Source organism: Scyliorhinus torazame, chromosome 4, assembly GCF_047496885.1.
Source record: "Scyliorhinus torazame isolate Kashiwa2021f chromosome 4, sScyTor2.1, whole genome shotgun sequence".
NCBI classification, from domain to species: Eukaryota; Metazoa; Chordata; class Chondrichthyes; order Carcharhiniformes; family Scyliorhinidae; genus Scyliorhinus; species Scyliorhinus torazame.
The window spans coordinates 49,791,381-49,814,948 of NC_092710.1; the positions used below are offsets into that span (position 1 = coordinate 49,791,381).

At 42.8% G+C, this 23,568-nt stretch overlaps 4 non-coding genes across 4 annotated transcripts; all 4 read right to left on the bottom strand.

The window, feature by feature from the left end:
- Positions 1 to 4,634: 4,634 nt before the first annotated feature.
- On the bottom strand, positions 4,635 to 4,708 carry trnap-agg (transfer RNA proline (anticodon AGG)). The gene has a single exon. It is a non-coding gene; the product is annotated as a tRNA-Pro (tRNA).
- A 1,586-nt stretch (positions 4,709 to 6,294) lies between these two features.
- On the bottom strand, positions 6,295 to 6,368 carry trnat-agu (transfer RNA threonine (anticodon AGU)). The gene has a single exon. It is a non-coding gene; the product is annotated as a tRNA-Thr (tRNA).
- Positions 6,369 to 11,277: 4,909 nt separating this feature from the next.
- trnat-cgu (transfer RNA threonine (anticodon CGU)) lies at positions 11,278 to 11,351 on the bottom strand. The gene has a single exon. It is a non-coding gene; the product is annotated as a tRNA-Thr (tRNA).
- Positions 11,352 to 14,587: 3,236 nt separating this feature from the next.
- Positions 14,588 to 14,661, bottom strand: trnat-agu (transfer RNA threonine (anticodon AGU)). The gene has a single exon. It is a non-coding gene; the product is annotated as a tRNA-Thr (tRNA).
- Between the last annotated feature and the right edge of the window lie 8,907 nt (positions 14,662 to 23,568).

Genomic DNA, 23,568 nt, shown 5'->3' on the forward strand with positions numbered 1-23,568 from the left:
TCTCCAGCTCATTTTACTCGCAGGCACAGCAGAAGCCTCCGTTTGGTTCCTTTCACAAATTCTTCAGCTTGCACCAACTACTCGCTTCTTACCAGTCACTTGTGATGTGACAACAGCTGTCACCCCCGGACCTACACTGTCACTTCAAGGCTTTGAAGATTACGTTTAATTCGGTGAAATACAAGTGGGAAGCTACAAAGACACAGATTGTATTGTGAGAGAGAGTAAAGGGTGTCATCTGGTGTTTGTTGTGGCAGAGTGTGAATGCAAGTAAGGTAAACCGGTCATGTTGCAAAGTGTCAAAATCTCAAGGTTTTTGGGTGGGAATAGATTTGTCAGCACCAAATCTTCATTCAAAACGGACCGCTATTTCTCCCGCCCGAATTGTTCTTGCTAACGTACAGCAACAGAAATTGTTCAATATAAAAGCAAATTACTGCGGATGTGAAATCTCAAAGAAAAAGGGGAAAAGATGGAAAATCTCAGCGGTTCTGGCGGCATCTGGGAAGAGAGAACTGAGCAATTTTTTCGACTCAGGGTGACTCTTCGGCAGAGCAAATCAGTTAATCATTCAATCGTTACACTCTGTTGTCGTTGCTATACTTTTAAAATGTTCCTCCAGGTTTTCTTGAGGGAAATCCTATTATGCATTCAAAGGAAAATACCGCGGATGCTGCAAATCTACAAGAGAAATTAAAAGTGAGAGGATAAAATCTTTATAATTCTGAGGTTATCCGTGGTGCCAGATACAGAGTTAAAGTTTCAAATGCGCGTGATCCTTCTACAAGGCTGAAGCGAGGAGGAAATGCGATGGTGTAGGTGAGCAAAATTGAAGATGAGCGGAAAATGTGAGTTTAAAGGTTTGAAAAAATTGCTTCAGCACACAAGGAAAAGCGAGCTTTAAGGTTCGCGTTGCAGGGATTGTGCCAACATCTTCTGCATTCACTATGAAATGTTCAGCATCACTCCAGCCGTTAATTTCCATTGAAGGCTCTGCTGAGATTTGAACTCAGGATATCCTGTTTACTAGACAAGCACTTTAACCATCTAAGCCACAGCACCACCATGCAAGCTTAGCATGCAAGTTTAGAACAGATTTCAATCATTTTGATTCAACATCAGTTTTCTTGCCATCTCATACGGGCCTTCCGAGTGCATATTAAATCATTTTTTGGAACTGTAAAATTGCATTTATTACTGGAAATGCTGGATTTGTAGCAGTTCTGCATGGGATAAGTAAACAAACAGGAAATGATTGGTCGAACTGGGAAGTGAGTGAACATGACCAGAAATCTATTGTGGTATAATACAGGACAATGTCAGGAGGGGGTTTTAACATGAACTGAAAATGATGCAAACTTCTTGACAATTCTCCATGGCTGTTGCTCTGTAGCAAAGATGATATTGTCACCGTTCTTCCATTTTCGCTTACCCGTTCTGCATTCTTTATTCTTCTTTTTTGTTGTTCATTGGGAAGCAAACGTCTTGAGCCAAAGTAAGAGCCCTGATAGGGACTTGAACGCTGGACCCTCATAATAAAAGTATGAAGCTCTACCGAATGAGCTACTAAGGCCCAATCTTTGCTGGTTCTCATAATTTACTTCAACGTCTCATGAGGGATGTTTTGAATTTCCTTCTTTGGTGAGCAGCCTCTCCAGCTCATTTTACTCGCAGGCATAGCAGCAGCCTCCGTTTGGCTTCCTTTCACAAATTCTTCAGCTTGCACCAACTACTCGCTTCTCACCAGTGACTTGTGATGTGACATCAGTTGTTACCCCCGGACCTGCACTGTCACTTCAAGGCTTTGAAGGTTACGTTTAATTTGGTGAAATATAAGTGGGAAGCTACAAAGACACAGATTGTATTGTGAGAGAGAGTAAAGGGTGTCATCTGGCGTTTGTTGTGGCAGAGTGCGAATGCAAGTAAGGTTAACCGGTCAAGTTGCAAAGTGTCAAAATCTCAAAGTTTTTGGGTGGAAATAGATTTGTCAGCACCAAATCTTCATGCAAAACGGACCGCTATTTCTCCCGCCCGAATTGTTCTTGCTAACGTACAGCAACAGAAATTGTTCAATATTAAAGCAAATTACTGCGGATGTGAAATCTCAAAGAAAAAGGGGAAAAGATGGAAAAGCTCAGCGGTTCTGGCGGCATCTGGGAAGAGAGAACTGAGCAATTTTTTCGACTCAGGGTGACTTTTCGGCAGAGCAAATCAGTTAATCATTCAATCGTTACACTCTGTTGTCGTTGCTATACTTTTAAAATGTTCCTCCAGGTTTTCTTGAGGTAAATCCTATTATGCATTCAAAGGAAAATACCGCTGCAAATCTGCAAGAGAAACTAAAAGTGAGAAGATAAAATCTTTAAAAATCTGAGGTTATCCGTGGTGCCAGACACAGAGTTAAAGTTTCAAATGCACGAGATCCTTCTACAAGGCTGAAGCGAGGAGGAAATGCGATGGTGTAGGTGAGCAAAATTGAAGATGAGCGGAAAATGTGAGTTAAAAGGTTTGAAAAAACTGCTTCAGCAAACAAGGGAAAACGAGCTTTAAGGTTCGCGTTGCAGGGATTGTGCCAACATTTTCTGCATTTACCATGAAATGTTCAGCATCACTCCAGCTGTTAATTTCCATTAAAGGCACTGCTGAGATTTGAACTCAGGATTTCTTATTTACTAGACAGGCACTTTAACCATCTAAGCCACAGCACCAGCATGCATGCTTAGCGTGCAAGTTTAGAACAGATTTCAATCATTTTGATTCAACATCAGTTTTCCAGACATCTCATAGGGGCCTTCCGAGTGCAAATTAAAATATTCATTGGCACTAGTCTTTGAAACTGTAAACTTGCATTTATTACTGGAAATGCTGGATTTGTAGCAGTTCTGCATGGGATAAGTAAACAAACAGGAATTGATTGGTCGAACTGGGAAGTGAGTGAACATGACCAGAAATCTATTGTGGTATAATACAGGACAATGTCAGGAGAGAATTTTAACATGAACTGAAAATGAAGCAAACTTCTAGACAATTCTCCATGGCTGTTGCACTTTAGCAAAGATGATATTGTCACCGTTTTTCCATTTTCCCTGACCCGTTCTGCATTCTTTATTCTTCTTATTTGTTGTTCATTGGGAAGCAAACGTCTTGAGCCAAAGTAAGAGCCCTGATACGGACTTGAATGCTGGACCCTCATAATATTTGTGGGCAGCACGGTAGCACAAGTGGATAGCACTGTGGCTTCACAGCGCCAGGGTCCGAGGTTCGATTCCCCGCTGGGTCACTGTCTGTGCGGAGTCTGCACGTTCTCCCCGTGTCTGCGTGGGTTTCCTCCGAGTGCTCCGGTTTCCTCCCGCAGTCCAAAGACGTGCAGGTTAGGTGGATTGGCCATGCTAAAAATTGCCCGTAGTGTCCGTAAGGGTTGGGAGGGGTTATTGGGTTGCGGGGATAGTGTGGAAGTGAGGGATTAATGTGGGTCGGTGCAGACTCGATGGGCTGAATGGCCTCCTCCTGCACTGTATGTTCTATGTAATAAAAGTCAGAAGCTCTACCGAATGAGCTACCAAGGCCTAATCTTTGCTGGTTCTCATAATTTACTTCAACGTCTCATGAGGGATGTTTTGAATTTCCTTCTTTGGTGATGCAGCCTCTCCAGCTCATTTTACTCGCAGGCACAGCAGAAGCCTCCGTTTGGCTTCCTTTCACAAATTCTTCAGCTTGCACCAACTACTCGCTTCTTACCAGTCACTTGTGATGTGACAACAGCTGTCACCCCCGGACCTGCACTGTCACTTCAAGGCTTTGAAGATTACGTTTAATTCGGTGAAATATAAGTGGGAAGCTACAAAGACACAGATTGTATTGTGAGAGAGAGTAAAGGGTTTCATCTGGTGTTTGTTGTGGCAGAGTGTGAATGCAAGTAAGGTAAACCGGTCATGTTGCAAAGTGTCAAAATCTCAAGGTTTTTGGGTGGGAATAGATTTGTCAGCACCAAATCTTCATGCAAAACGGACCGCTATTTCTCCCGCCCGAATTGTTCTTGCTAACGTACGGCAACAGAAATTGTTCAATATAAAAGCAAATTACTGAGGATGTGAAATCTCAAAGAAAAAGGGCAAAAGATGGAAAATCTCAGCGGTTCTGGCGGCATCTGGGAAGAGATAACTGAGCAATTTTTTCGACTCAGGGTCACTCTTCGGCAGAGCAAATCAGTTAATCATTCAATCGTTACACTCTGTTGTCGTTGCTATACTTTTAAAATGTTCCTCCAGGTTTTCTTGAGGTAAATCCTATTATGCATTCAAAGGAAACTACCGCGGATGCTGCAAATCTGCAAGAGAAACTAAAAGTGAGAGGGTAAAATCTTTAAAAATCTGAGGATATCCGTGGTGCCAGACACAGAGTTAAAGTTTCAATTGCGCGCTATCATTCTACAAGGCTGATGCGAGGAGGGAATGCGATGGTGTAGGTGAGAAAAATTGAAGATGAGCGGAAAATGTGAGTTCAAAGGTTTGAAAAAAGTGCTTTAGCACACAAGGGAAAGCGAGCTTTAAGGTTCGCGTTGCAGGGATTGTGCCAACATTTTCTGCATTCACCATGAAATGTTGAGCATTACTCCAGCTGTTAATTTCCATTGAAGGCACTGCTGAGATTTGAACTCAGGACCTCCTGTTTCCTAGACAGGCGCTTTAACCATCTAAGCCACAGCACCAGCATGCCAGATTAGTGTGCAAGCTTAGAACAGGTTTCAATCATTTTGATTCAACATCAGTTTTCTTGCCATCTCATACGGGCCTTCCGAGTGCAAATTAAAATATTCATTGGCAATGGTCTTTGAAAGTGTAAAATTGCATTTATTACTGGAAATGCTGGATTTGTAGCAGTTCTGCATGGGATAAGTAAGCAAACAGGAAATGATTGGTCGAACTGGGAAGTGAGTGAACAGGACCAGAAATCAATTGTGGTATCATACAGGACAATGTCAGGAGAGGATTTTAACATGAACTGAAAATGAAGCAAACTTCTAGACAATTCTCCATGGCTGTTGCACTTTAGCAAAGATGATATTGTCACCGTTTTTCCATTTTCCCTGACCCGTTCTGCATTCTTTATTCTTCTTATTTGTTGTTCATTGGGAAGCAAACGTCTTGAGCCAAAGTAAGAGCCCTGATAGGGACTTGAATGCTGGACCCTCATAATAAAAGTCTGAAGCTCTACCGAAAGAGCTACCAAGGCCTAATCTTTGCTGGTTCTCATAATTTACTTCAACGTCTCATGAGGGATGTTTTGAATTTCCTTCTTTGGTGATGCAGCCTCTCCAGCTCATTTTACTCGCAGGCACAGCAGAAGCCTCCGTTTGGCTTCCTTTCACAAATTCTTCAGCTTGCACCAACTACTCGCTTCTTACCAGTCACTTGTGATGTGACAACAGCTGTCACCCCCGGACCTGCACTGTCACTTCAAGGCTTTGAAGATTACGTTTAATTCGGTGAAATATAAGTGGGAAGCTACAAAGACACAGATTGTATTGTGAGAGAGAGTAAAGGGTGTCATCTGGTGTTTGTTGTGGCAGAGTGTGAATGCAAGTAAGGTAAACCGGTCATGTTGCAAAGTGTCAAAATCTCAAGGTTTTTGGGTGGGAATAGATTTGTCAGCACCAAATCTTCATGCAAAACGGACCGCTATTTCTCCCGCCCGAATTGTTCTTGCTAACGTACAGCAACAGAAATTGTTCAATATAAAAGCAAATTACTGAGGATGTGAAATCTCAAAGAAAAAGGGGAAAAGATGGAAAATCTCAGCGGTTCTGGCGGCATCTGGGAAGAGAGAACTGAGCAATTTTTTCGACTCAGGGTCACTCTTCGGCAGAGCAAATCAGTTAATCATTCAATCGTTACACTCTGTTGTCGTTGCTATACTTTTAAAATGTTCCTCCAGGTTTTCTTGAGTTAAATCCTATTATGCATTCAAAGGAAAATACCGCAGATGCTGCAAATCTGCAAGAGAAACTTAAAGTGAGAGGATAAAATCTTTAAAAATCTGAGGAGTGGTGCAGACACAGAGTTAAAGTTTCAAATGCGCGTGATCCTTCTACAGGGCTGAAGCGAGGAGGAAATGCGATGGTGTAGGTGAGCAAAATTGAAGATGAGCGGAAAAATAGAGTTAAAAGGTTTGAAAAAAGTGCTTCAGCACACAAGGGAAAGCGAGCTTTAAGGTTCGCGTTGCAGGGATTGTGTCAACATTTACTGCATTCACCTTGAAATGTTGAGCATCACTCCAGCTGTTAATTTCCATTGAAGGTACTGCTGAGATTTAAACTTAGGATCTCCTGTTTACTAGACAGGCGCTTTAACCATCTAAGCCACAGCACCAGCATGCCAGCTTAGTGTGCAAGCTTAGAACAGATTTCAATCATTTTGATTCAACATCAGTTTTCTTGCGATCTCATACGGGCCTTCCGAGTGCAAATTAAAATATTCATTGGCAATGGTCTTTGAAAGTGTAAAATTGCATTTATTACTGGAAATGCTGGATTTGTAGCAGTTCTGCATGGGATAAGTAAGCAAACAGGAAATGATTGGTCGAACTGGGAAGTGAGTGAACATGACCAGAAATCTATTGTGGTATCATACAGGATAATGTCAGTAGAGAATTTTAACATGAACTGAAAATGAAGCAAACTTCTAGACAATTCTCCATGGCTGTTGCACTTTAGCAAAGATGATATTGTCACCGTTTTTCCATTTTCCCTGACCCCTTCTGCATTCTTTATTCTTCTTATTTGTTGTTCATTGGGAAGCAAACGTCTTGAGCCAAAGTAAGAGCCCTGATAGGGACTTGAATGCTGGACCCTCATAATAAAAGTCTGAAGCTCTACCGAATGAGCTACCAAGGCCTAATCTTTGCTGGTTCTCATAATTTACTTCAACGTCTCATGAGGGATGTTTTGAATTTCCTTCTTTGGTGATGCAGCCTCTCCAGCTCATTTTACTCGCAGGCACAGCAGAAGCCTCCGTTTGGCTTCCTTTCACAAATTCTTCAGCTTGCACCAACTACTCGCTTCTTACCAGTCACTTGTGATGTGACAACAGCTGTCACCCCCGGACCTGCACTGTCACTTCAAGGCTTTGAAGATTACGTTTAATTCGGTGAAATATAAGTGGGAAGCTACAAAGGCACAGATTGTATTGTGAGAGAGAGTAAAGGGTGTCATCTGGTGTTTGTTGTGGCAGAGTGTGAATGCAAGTAAGGTAAACCGGTCATGTTGCAAAGTGTCAAAATCTCAAGGTTTTTGGGTGGGAATAGATTTGTCAGCACCAAATCTTCATGCAAAACGGACCGCTATTTCTCCCGCCCGAATTGTTCTTGCTAACGTACAGCAACAGAAATTGTTCAATATAAAAGCAAATTACTGAGGATGTGAAATCTCAAAGAAAAAGGGGAAAAGATGGAAAATCTCAGCGGTTCTGGCGGCATCTGGGAAGAGAGAGCTGAGCAATTTTTTCGACTCAGGGTCACTCTTCGGCAGAGCAAATCAGTTAATCATTCAATCGTTACACTCTGTTGTCGTTGCTATACTTTTAAAATGTTCCTCCAGGTTTTCTTGAGTTAAATCCTATTATGCATTCAAAGGAAAATACCGCAGATGCTGCAAATCTGCAAGAGAAACTAAAAGTGAGAGGATAAAATCTTTAAAAATCTGAGGAGTGGTGCAGACACAGAGTTAAAGTTTCAAATGCGCGTGATCCTTCTACAGGGCTGAAGCGAGAGGAAATGCGATGGTGTAGGTGAGCAAAATTGAAGATGAGCGGACAAATAGAGTTAAAAGGTTTGAAAAAAGTGCTTCAGCACACAAGGGAAAGCGAGCTTTAAGGTTCGCGTTGCAGGGATTGTGTCAACATTTACTGCATTCACCTTGAAATGTTGAGCATCACTCCAGCTGTTAATTTCCTTTGAAGGCACTGCTGAGATTTGAACTCAGGATCTCCTGTTCCTCGACAGGCGCTTTAACCATCTAAGCCACAGCACCAGCATGCAAGCTTGGGGTGCAAGTATAGAACAAATTTCAATCATTTTGATTCAACATCAGTTTTCCTGACATCTCATACGGGCCTTCCGAGTGCAAATTAAAATATTCATTGGCACTGGTCTTTGAAACTGTAAAATTGCATTTATTACTGGAAATGCTGGATTTGTAGCAGTTCTGCATGGGATAAGTAAACAAACAGGAAATGATTGGTCGAACTGGGAAGTGAGTGAACATGACCAGAAATCTATTGTGGTATAATACAGGACAATGTCAGGAGAGAATTTTAACATGAACTGAAAATGAAGCAAACTTCTTGACAATTCTCCATGGCTGTTGCACTTCAGCAAAGATGATATTGTCACCGTTCTTCCATTTTCCCTGACTCGTTCTGCATTCTTTATTCTTCTTTTTTGTTGTTCATTGGGAAGCAAACGTCTTGAGCCAAAGTAGGAGCCCTGATAGGGACTTAAACACTGGACCCTCATAATAAAAGTCTGAAGATCTACCGAATGAGCTACCAAGTACTAATCTTTGCTGGTTCTCATAAGTTACTTCAACGTCTCATGAGGGATGTTTTGAATTTCCTTCTTTGGTGATGCAGCCTCTCCAGCTCATTTTACTCGCAGGCAGAGCAGCAGCCTCCGTTTGGCTTCCTTTCACAAATTCTTCAGCTTGCACCAACTACTCGCTTCTCACCAGTGACTTGTGATGTGACATCAGTTGTTACCCCCGGTCCTGCACTGTCACTTCAAGGCTTTGAAGATTACGTTTAATTCGGTGAAATATAAGTGGGAAGCTACAAAGACACAGATTGTATTGTGAGAGAGAGTAAAGGGTGTCATCTGGTGTTTGTTGTGGCAGAGTGTGAATGCAAGTAAGGTTAACCGGTCAAGTTGCAAAGTGTCAAAATCTCAAAGTTTTTGGGTGGAAAGAGATTTGTCAGCACCAAATCTTGACGCAAAACGGATCGCTATTTCTCCCGCCCGAATTGTTCTTGCTAACGTATAGCAACAGAAATTGTTCAATATAAAAGCAAATTATTGCGGATGTGAAATCTCAAAGAAAAAGGGGAAAAGATGGAAAACCTCAGCGTTTCTGGTGGCATCTGTGAAGAGAGAACTGAGCAATTTTTTTGTCTCAGGGTCACTCGTAGGCAGGGCAAATCAGTTCATCATTCAATCGTTACACTCTGTTGTTGTCGCTATACTTTTAAAATGTTCCTCCAGGTTTTCTTGAGGTAAATCCTATTACGCATTCAAAGGAAAATACCGTGGATGCTGCAAATCTGCAAGAGAAACTAAAAGTTGGAGGATAAAATCTTAAAAAATCTGAGGATATCCGTGGTGCCAGACACAGAGTTAAAGTTTCAAATGCGCGATATCCTTCTACAGGGCTGAAGCGAGGAGGAAATGCGATGGTGTAGGTGAGCAAAATTGAAGATCAGCCGGAAATGGGAGTTAATATGTTTGAAAAAGGTGCTTCAGCACACAAGTGAAAGCAAGCTTTAAGTTACAAGGATTCTGCCGATATTTCCCTCATTCACCATGAAATGTTGAGCATCACGCCAGCCGTTAATTTCCAGTGAAGGCACTGCTGAGCTTTGAACTCAAGATTGCTTGTTTACTAGACAGGTGCTTTAACCATCCAAGCCACAACACCAGCATGCAAGCTTAGCGTGCAAGTTTAGAACAGATTTCAATCATTTTGATTCAACATCAGTTTTCCTGACATCTCATACGGGCCTTCCGAGTGCAAATTAAAATATTCATTGGCACTGGTCTTTGAAACTGTAAAATTGCATTTATTACTGGAAATGCTGGATTTGCAGCAGTGTTGCATGGGATAAGTAAACAAACAGGAAATGATTGGTCGAACTGGGAAGTGAGTGAACATGACCAGAAATCTATTGTGGTTTAATACAGGACAATGTCAGGAGAGAGTTTTAACATGAACTGAAAATGTAGCAAACTTCTTGACAATTCTCCATGGCTGTTGCTCTTTAGCAAAGATGATATTGTCACCGCTCTTCCATTTTCTTTGACCCGTTCTGCATTCTTTCTTTGTCTTTTTTGTTGTTCATTGGGAAGCAAACATCTTGAGCCAAAGTAAGAGCCCTGATAGGGACTTGAACGCTGGACCCTCATATTAAAAGTCTGAAGCTCTACCGAATGAGCTACCAAGGCCTAATCTTTGCTGGTTCTCATAATTTATTTCAACGTCTCATGAGGGATGTTTTGAATTTCCTTCTTTGGCGATGCAGCCTCTCCAGCTCATTTTACTCGCAGGCATAGCAGCAGCCTCCGTTTGGCTTCCTTTCACAAATTCTTCAGCTTGCACCAACTACTCGCTTCTTACCAGTGACTTGTGATGTGACATCAGTTGTTACCCCCGGACCTGCACAGTCACTTCAAGGCTTTGAAGATTACGTTTAATTCGGTGAAATATAAGTGGAAAGCTACAAAGACACAGATTGTATTGTGAGAGAGAGTAAACGGTGTCATCTGGCGTTTGTTGTGGCAGAGTGTGAATGCAAGTAAGGTTAACCGGTCAAGTTGCAAAGTGTCAAAATCTCAAAGTTTTTGGGTGGAAATAGATTTGTCAGCACCAAATCATCATGCAAAACGGACCGCTATTTCTCCCGCCCGAATTGTTCTTGCTAACGTACAGCAACAGAAATTGTTCAATATTAAAGCAAATTACTGCGGATGTGAAATCTCAAAGAAAAAGGGGAAAAGATGCAAAATCTCAGCGGTTCTGGCGGCATCTGGGAAGAGAGAACTGAGCAATTTTTTCGACTCAGGGTCACTCTTCGGCAGAGCAAATCAGTTAATCATTCAATCGTTACACTCTGTTGTCGTTGCTATACTATTAAAATGTTCCTCCAGGTTTTCTTGAGGTAAATCCTATGATGCATTCAAAGGAAAATACCGCGGATGCTGCAAATCTGCAAGAGAAACTAAAAGTGAGAGGATAAAATCTTTAAAAATCTGAGCATATCCGTGGTGCCAGACACAGAGTTAAAGTTTCAAATGCGCGTGATCCTTCTACAGGGCTGAAACGAGGAGGAAATGCGATGGTGTAGGTGAGCAAAATTGAAGATGGGCGGAAAATGGGAGTTAAATGGTTAGAAGGAAGTGCTGCAGCACACAAGGAAAAGCGAGCTTTAAGGTTCGCGTTGCAGGGATTGTGCCAACATTTTCTGCATTGACCATGAAATGTCAGGCATTACTCCAGCTGTTAATTTCCTTTGAAGGCACTGCTGAGATTTAAACTCAGGATCTCCTGTTTACGAGACAGGAACTTTAACCATCTAAGCCACAGCACCAGCATGCAAGCTTAGCGTGCAAGTTTAGAACAGATTTCAATCATTTTGATTCAACATCAGTTTTCCTGACATCTCATACGGGCCTTCCGAGTGCAAATTAAAATATTCATTGGCACTGGTCTTTGAAACTGTAAAATTGCATCTATTACTGGAAATGCTGGATTTGTAGCAGTTCTGCATGGGATTAGTAAACAAACAGGAAATGATTGGTCGAACTGGGAAGTGAGTAAACATGACCAGAAATCTATTGTGGTTTAATACAGGACAATGTCAGGAGAGAATTTTAACATGAACTGAAAATGAAGCAAACTTCTAGACAATTCTCCATGGCTGTTGCACTTTAGCAAAGATGATATTGTCACCGTTCTTCCATTTTCCCTGACCCGTTCTGCATTCTTTATTCTTCTTTTTTGCTGTTCATTGGGAAGCAAACGTCTTGAGCCAAAGTAAGAGCCCTGATAGGGACTTGAACGCTGGACCCTCATATTAAAAGTCTGAAGCTCTACCGAATGAGCTACCAAGGCCTAATCTTTGCGGGTTCTCATAATGTACTTCAACGTCTCATGAGGGATGTTTTGAATTTCCTTCTTTGGTGATGCAGCCTCTCCAGCTCATTTTACTCGCAGGCATAGCAGCCTCCTCCGTTTGGCTTCCTTTCACAAATTCTTCAGCTTGCACCAACTACTCGCTTCTTACCAGTGACTTGTGATGTGACATCAGTTGTTACCCCCGGACCTGCACTGTCACTTCAAGGCTTTGAAGGTTACGTTTAATTCGGTGAAATATAAGTGGGAAGCTACAAAGACACAGATTGTATTGTGAGAGAGAGTAAACGGTGTCATCTGGCGTTTGTTGTGGCAGAGTGTGAATGCAGGTAAGGTTAACCGGTCAAGTTGCAAAGTGTCAAAATCTCAAAGTTTTTGGGTAGAAATAGATTTGTCAGCACCAAATCTTCATGCAAAACGGACCGCTATTTCTCCCGCCCGAATTGTTCTTGCTAACGTACAGCAACAGAAATTGTTCAATATTAAAGCAAATTACTGCGGATGTGAAATCTCAAAGAAAATGGGGAAAAGATGGAAAAGCTCAGCGGTTCTGGCGGCATCTGGGAAGAGAGAACTGAGCAATTTTTTCGACTCAGGGTGACTCTTCGGCAGAGCAAATCAGTTAATCATTCAATCGTTACACTCTGTTGTCGTTGCTATACTTTTAAAATGTTCCTCCAGGTTTTCTTGAGGTAAATCCTATGATGCATTCAAAGGAAAATACCGCGGATGCTGCAAATCTGCAAGAGAAACTAAAAGTGAGAGGATAAAATCTTTAAAATTCTGAGGTTATCCGTGGTGCCAGACACAGAGTTAAAGTTTCAAATGCGCGATATCCTTCTACAAGGCTGAAGCGAGGAGGAAATGCGATGGTGTAGGTGAGCAAAATTGAAGATGAGCGGAAAATGTGAGTTTAAAGGTTTGAAAAAATTGCTGCAGCACAGAAGGGAAAGCGAGCTTTACGGTTCGCGTTGGGTGGATTGTGCCAACATTTTCTGCATTCACCAAGAAATGTTCAGCATCACTCCAGCTGTTAATTTCCATTGAAGGCACTGCTGAGATTTGAACTCAAGATCTCCTGCTTAATAGACAGTCGCTTTAACCATCTAAGCCACAGCACCAGCATGTAAGCTTAGCGTGCAAGTTTAGAACAGATTTCAATCATTTTGATTCAACATCAGTTTTCATGCCATCTCATACGGGCCTTCCGAGTGCATATTAAAACATTCTTTGGAACTGTAAAATTGCATTTATTACTGGAAATGCTGGATTTGTAGCAGTTCTGCATGGGATTAGTAAACAAACAGGAAATGATTGGTCGAACTGGGAAGTGAGTGAACATGACCAGAAATCTATTGTGGTATAATACAGGACAATGTCAGGAGAGAATTTTGACATGAACTGAAAATGATGCAAACTTCTTGACAATTCTCCATGGCTGTTGCTCTTTAGCAAAGATGATATTGTCACCGTTCTTCCATTTTCCCTGACCCGTTCTGCATTCTTTATTCTTCTATTTTGTTGTTCATTGGGAAGCAAACGTCTTGAGCCAAAGTAAGAGCCCTGATAGGGACTTGAACGCTGGACCCTCATAATAAAAGTCTGAAGCTCTACCGAATGAGCTACCAAGGCCCAATCTTTGCTGGTTCTCATAATTTACTTCAATGTCTCATGAGGGATGTTTTGAATTTCCTTCTTTGGTGATGCAGCCTCTCCAGCTCATTTTACTCGCAGGCAGAGCAGCAGCCTCCGTTTGGCTTCCTTTCACAAATTCTTCAGCTTGCACCATCTACTCGCTTCTTACCAGTGACTTGTGATGTGACAACAGTTGGACCTGCACTGTCACTTCAAGGCTTTGAAGGTTACGTTTAATTCGGTGAAATATAAGTGGGAAGCTACAAAGACACAGATTGTATTGTGAGAGAGAGTAAACGGTGTCATCTGGTGTTTTTTGTGGCAGAGTGTGAATGCAAGTAAGGGTAACTGGTCAAGTTGCAAAGTGTTAAAATCTCAAAGTTTTTGGGTGAAAATAGATTTGTCAGCACCAAATCTTCATGCAAAATGGACCGCTATTTCTCCCGCCCGAATTGTTCTTGCTAACGTACAGCAACAGAAATTGTTCAATATAAAAGCAAATTACTGCGGATGTGAAATCTCAAAGAAAAAGGGGAAAAGATGGAAAATCTCAGCGGTTCTGGCGGCATCTGGGAAGAGAGAACTGAGCAATTTTTTCGACTCAGGGTCACTCTTAGGCAGAGCAAATCAGTTAATCATTCAATCGTTACACTCTGTTGTCGTTGCTATACTATTAAAATGTTCCTCCAGGTTTTCTTCAGGTAAATCCTATTCTGCAATCAAAGGAAAATACACCGGATGCTGCAAATCTGCAAGAGAAACTAAAAGTGAGAGGATAAAATCTTTAAAAATCTGAGGATATCCGTGGTGCCAGACACAGAGTTAAAGTTTCAAATGCGCGTGATCCTTCTACAAGGCTGAAGCGAGGAGGAAATGCAATTGTGTAGGTGAGCAAAATTGAAGATGAGCGGAAAATGGGAGTTAAAAGGTTTGAAAAAAGAGCTTCAGCACACAATGGAAAGCAAGCTTAAAGGTTCGCGTTGCGGGGACATCACCAACATTTTTTGCGTTAACCATGAAATGTTGAGCATCACTCTAGCTGTTAATTTCCATTGAAGGCACTGCTGAGATTTGAACTCAGGATCTCCTGTTTACTAGACAGGCGCTTTAACCATCTAGGCCACAGCACCAGCATGTAAACCTTGCGTGCAAGTTTAGAACAGATTTCAATCATTTTGATTCAACATCAGTTTTCCTGAGATCTCATACGGGCCTTCCGATTGCAAATTAAAATATTCATGGGCACTGGTCATTGGAACTGTAAAATTGCATTTATTACTGGAAATGCTGGATTTGTAGCAGTTCTGCATGGGATAAGTAAACAAACAGGAAATGATTGGTCGAACTGGGAAGTGAGTGAACATGACCAGAAATCTATTGTGGTATAATACAGGACAATGTCAGGAGAGAATTTTAACATGAACTGAAAATGAAGCAAATTTCTTGACAATTCTCCATGGCTGTTGCTCTTTAGCAAAGATGATATTGTCACCGTTCTTCCATTTTCCCTGACCCGTTCTGCATTCCTAATTCTTCTTTTTTGTTGTTCATTGGGAAGCAAACGTCTTGAGCCAAAGTAAGAGCCGTGATAGGGACTTGAACGCTGGACCCTCATAATAAAAGTATGAAGCTCTACCGAATGAGCTACTAAGGCCCAATCTTTGCTGGTTCTCATAATTTACTTCAACGTCTCATGAGGGATTTTTTGAATTTCCTACTTTGGTGATGCAGCCTCTCCAGCTCATTTTACTCGCAGGCATAGCAGCAGCCTCCATAAGACCATAAGACAGTAAGACATAGGAGCGGAAGTAAGGCCATTCGGCCCATCGAGTCCACTCCGCCATTCAATCATGGCTGATTTCAACTCCATTTACCCGCTCTCTCTCCATAGCCCTTAATTCCTCGAGAAATCAAGAATTTATCAACTTCTGTCTTAAAGACACTCAACGTCCCGGCCTCCACCGCCCTCTGTGGCAATGAATTCCACAGACCAACCACTCTCTGGCTGAAGAAATTTCTCCTCATCTCTGTTCTAAAGTGACTCCCTTTTATTCTAAGGCTGTGCCCCCGGGTCCTAGTCTCCCCTGCTAATGGAAACAACTTCCCTACATCCACCCTATCTAAGCCATTCATTATCTTGTAAGTTTCTATTAGATCTCCCCTCAACCTCCTAAACTCCAATGAATATAATCCCAGGATCCTCAGACGTTCATCGTATGTTAGGCCTACCATTCCTGGGATCATCCGTGTGAATCTCCGCTGGACCCGCTCCAGTGCCAGTATGTCCTTCCTGAGGGGTGGGGCCCAAAATTGCTCACAGTATTCTAAATGGGGCCTAACTAATGCTTTATAAAGCTTTAGAAGTACATCCATGCTTTTATATTCCAAGCCTCTTGAGATGAATGACAACATTGCATTTGCTTTCTTAATTACGGACTCAACCTGCAAGTTTACCTTCAGAGAATCCTGGACTAGGACTCCCAAGTCCCTTTGCACTTCAGCATTATGAATTTTGTCACCGTTTAGAAAATAGTCCATGCCTCTATTCTTTTTTCCAAAGTGCAAGACCTCGCACTTGCCCACGTTGAATTTCATCAGCCATTTCTTGGACCACTCTCCTAAACTGAAGCGAGGATGAAATGCGATGGTGTAGGTATGCAAAATTGAAGATGAGTTGAAAATGGGAGTTAAAAGATTTGAAAAAAGTGCTTCAGCACACAAGGAAAAGCAAGCTTTAAAGTTCGCGTTGTAGGGATTGTGCCAACATTTTCTGCATTCACCATGAAATGTTGAGCATCACTCCAGCTGTTAATTTCCATTGAAGGCACTGCTGAGATTTGAACTTAGAGATCTCCTGTTTACTAGACAAGTACTTTAACCATCTAAGCCACAGCACCAGTATGCAAGCTTAGCGTGCAAGTTTAGAACAGATTTCAATCATTTTGATTCAACATCAGTTTTCCTGACATCTCATACGGGCCTTCCGAGTGCAAATTAAAATATATTGCCTTTAGTGGCCTGGGAGATCCCCTCGGGTGCCATTAAGACTGGTCCACTTTGTGGAACCCAATACCAAATGGCATCCTGGCGAGGTCTCCCAGGTGTGGCCGTTAGGTTTCTGGTGCTGGGAGAATCCCACGAATGCATATGGCTCATTTTAATATGCAGGTCTGGATCACGCCCAGTGAATCCAGATCGTGATGTTTCATTAAATCCTGCGAGGCATTCCGAGTATCGTAAATGTCGCGAGAGGCCTTTGCGAGATTCACTGACCTCATCCCGTCGCCAAATCGGGCACGACGAGGCTGCTAACTCGCACCTTGAAACCTATTCTCAAAACATTGCGACTGCATTATAAATACAGGATTACTTTTCTTAATTTACAGTTTCGCAATAATATTCAATGAATTCTTCCGTTGCCAGTAACTAATCTGGTTTCTGTCGACCTTTGTCATTTTGTTTTGTCTTTAGACTACTCCCTGTGTCAGTTCAGCAGGGTAGAAGTGCTTTTTTATTTCAGACAAATTGGGCAATGCTTTGATTTTTTTTTTTCTAACCAGTGCATTAGTTCATTGAACACAGTCTTATTGTACTGGTAGACCTGAGATTGCCCTCGGGCACAGAGGATGGCACATGATCTTTGCCCTCAGCAGTGTCACACTATTTTGTGTTTTAATTAGTTTAATGAAGAAGTCGCCAGACAACTGGTTACTGGGAAGTCTTGAAAATCATATTTTAGCAGTGGTGGTTTTGAAATGTTTATACATGTTGCTGTAATGCAGATGTTAACATTGCATATTCTACTTCTAGTTACTTGAAGCAGTTACTTCTCAATTTTACTGTTACAAAAATTAACCCCCATCCTGAATTATCCCAGACAAACTTTGTCCCAAAATTCCAACAATGATTATTGCATGTGAAATGTCCAGGTATGAATGTCCCCTTGGAGTAATTCCTCACTCTCCTCTAGAAGATGCTGTGGCCCTTGGTCAATGTCTCCCCACTCAATCAGTTCACAATAGGGCATTGAACACCGGAAGACTGAAATCCATTCCCAACCTGAGCAATAGTGCCCAGAGGTCTGCAACCCCTACTTACTGGTTCTAAAAGATAATTACAATGACAATTAATCAGCATTTGTTTCCAGTGCTTGTAGTGATATCACTTTAAAAATAAATATTGGGTGCGATTTAACGGAAATGAAATAGAGTCCCATTTTGAGCGCGACTAGCCGGGTGTTTCCCCGCACTGGCAGCGCTGAGAGCAACCCCGCTATTAAACGAGGATATCCAACCAAGGACACTATTGCTCAGTCCTCTCTTAGTCCCATTTCCTACAATAACGAGCTCCTATCGCCAGTGCTGGAAAAAAATCAAGGTGCCATTTTTCAATGACATCCCAATACCTTGAACCCCTCATCGCGACCTCCAGACCCCACAACTCCAATACAAGGGGTCATCGAGCCTCCCACCTCAAAAGGGCAGACACCCCAGGCCCGATCCCTGGCACAGGCAAAATTCCAACCAGGCACCTTGGCACTGCCAACTTTGAACCTTGGCAGTGTCCCTGTCAGGTGTAGTGATGGCACCCAGGTAGAACTACCAGGATGCCCAGATGGAGTGCCAGGCTGGCAGTGTTAAGGTGCCCATAAGACAGCAGTGCCAGGGTACCATTCCGCCCAGAGGCTGACCACCCAGGAACCTCCGATCACCTTGGGGTCCCCCCTGAAAATGCCATTCCGCCGGACCCACGTTTTTGGAGACCAGTGCTAAATGGTGCCCGCCCGGGGTCTCCGAGGCGAGGGGATTCAATCCCGGACACTTGGTAGATCTGGCTGTAAACATTACTATATTTTTTTAAATTTCCAATTAAGGGACAATTTATCATGGTCAATCCACCTACCCTACACATCTTTTGGGTTGTGGGGGTGAGCCCCATGCAGACACGGGGAGAATGTGCAAACTCCACACGGACAGTGGCGCAGGGCTGGGATCGAACCCGGTTGCTCGACGCCATAAGACAGCTAATAACTGTTGGAATCTGGGGGGCTGGATTTTATGGTTTCCTCCCTACCCTTAAGCTGTCCACAATTATATAGGGGCGGGCTAGCTTAGGCCTCACGCTAGTGAGGCCATTAAGTGGTGGGAGAGTTCAGGAGCAGGAGGGGGAGCTAGGCAGAACAATTTGCTTGGACCCTGGCAGGAATGTGAGATGGAGAAGTTGCGCTCTCAATGGCCCCCTTTCCATAACCGGCACCTTCCACTATGACGCCCACCCCCCCCTCCCCTCCCACTCCCCCCCCCCCCCCCCCCCCCATGTCGCCAGGTCTGACTTCCAAGGTTGCTTTGTCGCCCTGGGCTTTGCCTCCCTCCCACCGCCGCTCTTACCTGGTTCTGGGCTCCAGAATTAGGTTTTGGGGACTGCTGGTAATCCCAATCCTGGCCACCATTGTTACTGGCGATGCTAGGACTAAGCTGTGGGCTAAGCAGATTGGCTGGCAGCTCTTTGAGGTAGGACTTCCATCTGAGGGAGGGGAAACCCCACCACCTGAAAAATCCCATTGAAGGTCTTTAATATCCGCTTGAACTAAGTGCAAGCAAAGAGTGGTGGCTGGGGGCTGGGGGCGGGGGGGGGGGGGGAAACAAATCCTGGCCATGTCGGTGATGCAAACATCCCATGAATGATAAAAAGATGGCACCTGCACAAAAGGCAGCACTCCGCATTGGACTGTTGGCCTAGACTTGTGTTCAGTTCTTCATGTTTCTTCATGGGGCAGTGCGGTGGCACAGATGTTAGCACTGCTGCTTCACTGTGTCAGGACCCGGGTTCAATTCCGGCCTTGGGTGACTATACGCTTTTTGCTATGTCTCTGTGGGTTTCCTCCGGGCGTTCCGGTTTCCTCCCACAGTCCAAATATGTGCAGGTTAGGTGCATTGGCCATGCTAAAGTTGCGCCTTAGTGTCCAGGAATGGGCAGGTGGAAACCAGAATGTTAACTTAGAAGGTATAATAACTGAATATAAGAATTGGCAAGTCATGTTGCAGCTGTATAGAACCTTAGTTAGGCCACACTTGGAGTACAGTGTTCAATTCTGGTCGCCACACTACCAGAAGGATGTGGAGGCTTTAGAGAGAGTGCAGAAGAGATTTACCAGAATGTTGCCTGGTATGGAGGGCATTAGCTATGAAGAGCGGTTGAATAAACTCGGTTTGTTCTCACTGGAACGAAGGAGGTTGAGGGGCGACCTGATAGAGGTCTACAAAATTATGAGGGGCATAGACAGAGTGGATAGTCAGAGGCTTTTCCCCGGGGGAGAGGGGTCAAGGTTTAGAGTAGATGTACGAGGCAAGTTTTTTACACAGAGGGTAGTGTGTGCCTGGAACTCGCTACCGGAGGAGGTGGTGGAAGCAGGGACGATAGTGACGTTTAAGGGGCATCTTGACAAATACATGAATAGAATGGTAATAGAGGGATACGGACCCAGGAAATGTAGAAGATTGTAGTTTAGTCGGGCAGCATGGTCGGCACGGGCTTGGAGGGCCGAAGGGCCTGTTCCTGTGCTGTACATTTCTTTGTTCTTTGTTCTTTGTATTCATGGGCACTGGTCATTGGAACTGTAAAATTGCATTTATTACTGGAAATGCTGGATTTGTAGCAGATCTGCATGGGATAAGTAAACAAACAGGAAATGATTGGTCGAACTGGGAAGTGAGTGAACATGACCAGAAATCTATTGTGGTATAATACAGAACAATGTCAGGAGAGAATTTTAACATGAACTGAAAATGTAGCAAACTTGTTGACAATTCTCAATGGCTGTTGCACTTTAGCAAAGATGATATTGTCACCGTTCTTCCATTTTACCTGACCTGTTCTGCATTCGTTATTCATCTTTTTTCTTGTTCACTGGGAAGCAAACGTCTTGAGCCAAAGTAAGAGCCCTGATAGGGACTTAAATGCTGGACCCTCATATTAAAAGTCTGAAGCTCTACCGAATGAGCTACCAAGGTCTAATCTTTGCTGGTTCTCATAATTTACTTCAACGTCTCATGAGGGATGTTTTGAATTTCCTTCTTTGGTGATGCAGCCTCTCCAGCTCATTTTACTCGCAGGCATAGCAGCAGCCTCCGTTTGGCTTCCTTTCACAAATTCTTCAGCTTGCACCAACTACTCGCTTCTTACCAGTGACTTGTGATGTGACATCAGTTGTTACCCACGGACCTGCACTGTCACTTCAAGGATTTGAAGATTACATTTGATTCGGTGAAATATAAGTGGGAAGCTACAAAGACACAGATTGTATTGTGAGAGAGAGTAAAGGGTATCATCTGGCGTTTGTTGTGGCAGAGTGTGAATGCAAGTAAGGTGAACCGGTCAAGTTGCAAAGTGTCAAAATCTCAAGGTTTTTGGGTGGGAATAGATTTGTCAGCACCAAATCTTGATGCAAAACGGACCGCTATTTCTCCCGCCCGAATTGTTCTTGCTAACGTCCTGCAACAGAAATTGTTCAATATAAAAGCAAATTACTGCGGATGTGAAATCTCAAAGAAAAAGGGGAAAAGATGGAACATCTCAGCGGCTCTGGCAGCATCTGTGAAGAGAGAACTGAGCAATTTCTTCGACTCAGGGTCACTTTTAGGCAGAGCAAATCGGTTAATCATTCAATCGTTACACTCTGTTGTCGTTGCTATACTTTTAAAATGATCCTCCAGGTTTTCTTGAGTTAAATCCTATTCCGCATTCAAAGGAAAATACCGCGGATGCTGCAAATCTGCAAGAGAAACGAAAAGTGAGAGGATAAAATCTTTAAAAATCTGAGGATATCCGAGGTGCCAGACACAGAGTTAAAGTTTCAAATGCGCGTGATCCTTCTACAGGGCTGAAACGAGGAGGAAATGCGATGGTGTAGGTGAGCAAAATTGAAGATGAGGGAAAATGGGAGTTAAAAGGTTTGAAAAAAGTGCTTCTGCACACAAGGGAAAGCGAGCTTTAAGGTTGGTGTTGCAGGGATTGCGCCAACATTTCCCACATTCACCATGAGATGTTGAGCTTCACTCCGGATGTTAATTTCGATTGGAAACACTGCTGAGATTTGAACTTAGAATCTCCTGTTTACTAGACAGGCACTTTAACCATCTAAGCCACAGCAGCAGTATGCAAGCTTGGCGTGCAAGTTTAGAACAGATTTCAATCATTTTGATTCAACATCAGTTTTCCTGACATCTCATACGGGCCTTCCGAGTGCAAATTAAAATATTCATTGGCACTGGTCTCTGATACTGTAAAATTGCATTTATTACTGGAAATGCTGGATTTGTAGCAGTTCTGCATGGGATAAGTGAACAAACTGGAAATGATTGGTCGAACTGGGAAGTGAGTGAACATGACCAGAAATCTATTGCGGTATAATACAGGACAATGTCAGGAGAGAATTTTAACATGAACTGAAAATGTAACAAACTTCTTGACAATTCTCCATGGCTGTTGCACTTTAGCAAAGATGATATTGTCACCGTTCTTCCATTTTCCCTGACCCGTTCTGCATTCTTTATTCTTCTTTTTTGTTGTTCATTGGGAAGCAAACGTCTTGAGCCAAAGAAAGAGCCCTGATAGGGACTTGAACGCTGAACCCTCATATTAAAATTCTCAAGCTCTGCCGAATGAGCTACCAAGGCCTAATCTTTGCTGCTTCTCATAAGTTAATTCAAAGTCTCATGAGGGATGTTTTGAATTTCCTTCTTTGGTGATGCAGCCTCTCCAGCTCATTTTACTCGCAGGCAGAGCAGCAGCCTCCGTTTGGCTTCCTTTCACAAATTCTTCAGCTTGAACCAACTACTCGCTTCTCACCAGTGACTTGTGATGTGACATCAGTTGTTACACCCGGACCTGCACTGTCACTTCAAGGCTTTGAAGATTACGTTTAATTCGGTGAAATCGAAATGTGAAGCTACAAAGACACAGATTGTGTTGTGAGAGAGAGTAAAGGGTGTCATCTGGTGTTTGTTGCGGCAGAGTGTGAATGCAAGTTAGCTCATCCGGTAAAGTAGCAAATTGTGTGAATCGCAAAGCTTCAGGGTGCAAATCGATCTTACAGCACCATATCTTTATTCAAAACACTCCATCATTTCTCCCACCCGACTCTTGCTAATGTGCAGAACCATAAATCGCACAATAGAAAAGCAAATTACTGCGGATGTGATATCTGAAGGAAAAATAGGAAATGATGGAAAATCTCAGCGGGTCAGGCAGCAGCTGTGAAGAGAGAACCGAGCAAACGCTTGGAGACTGGGTCACTCTTAAGAGAGTAAATCATTTAATCATTCAATCGTTGCTCACTAAGATCACTGACAAAGATTCAACATGTTCCTTCTGGATTTCCTGAGGTAAATCCTGTCATGCATTCAAAGGAAAATACTGCTGATGCTGCAAATCTGCGTGAGAAACTAAAAATAAGAGGATTCGAGCAAGGGAAATCGGAGTATATCTGTCGAGCCAGACACAAACATAAGGTTGCAAATCCTTGTGATCACTTTTCAGAGCCGAAGCGAGGAGGAAATGCGATGGAGTAGGTGAGCAAAATTGAAGTTTAGCGGGAATGGGAGCTGAAAGATTTGCAAAAAGTGTGATAGAGAACAAGCTTCAAGGTTGGTCCAGCAGGGATTTTGCCAGAGTTTACTACCTTCACCATAAAGAATCTCTTCTCAACCTACTTGCTTTGATCTAAAAGCATGAAGGTACTGCTGAGATTTGAATTCAGTGCATCCTGTTTACAAGGCTGGGACTTTAACCATCTAAGCCACAACACCAATCGGCAATTTAGATTTGCAAGTTTAGAACAGATTCCCATCATTTTAATTCAACATTAGTTTTTTTGATTTCTCATGTGGGCATTGAGAGGGCAAATTGTACAAATGCATTCATTTCTGGAAGAAATTAATTCATAGCAGTTCTGTAGGGAAGAAGTAAACAAACAGGAAATACTTGGCGAGTTGGGAAGTGAGTGAAAATGACCTGAAAACTATAGGCTTATAATGCAG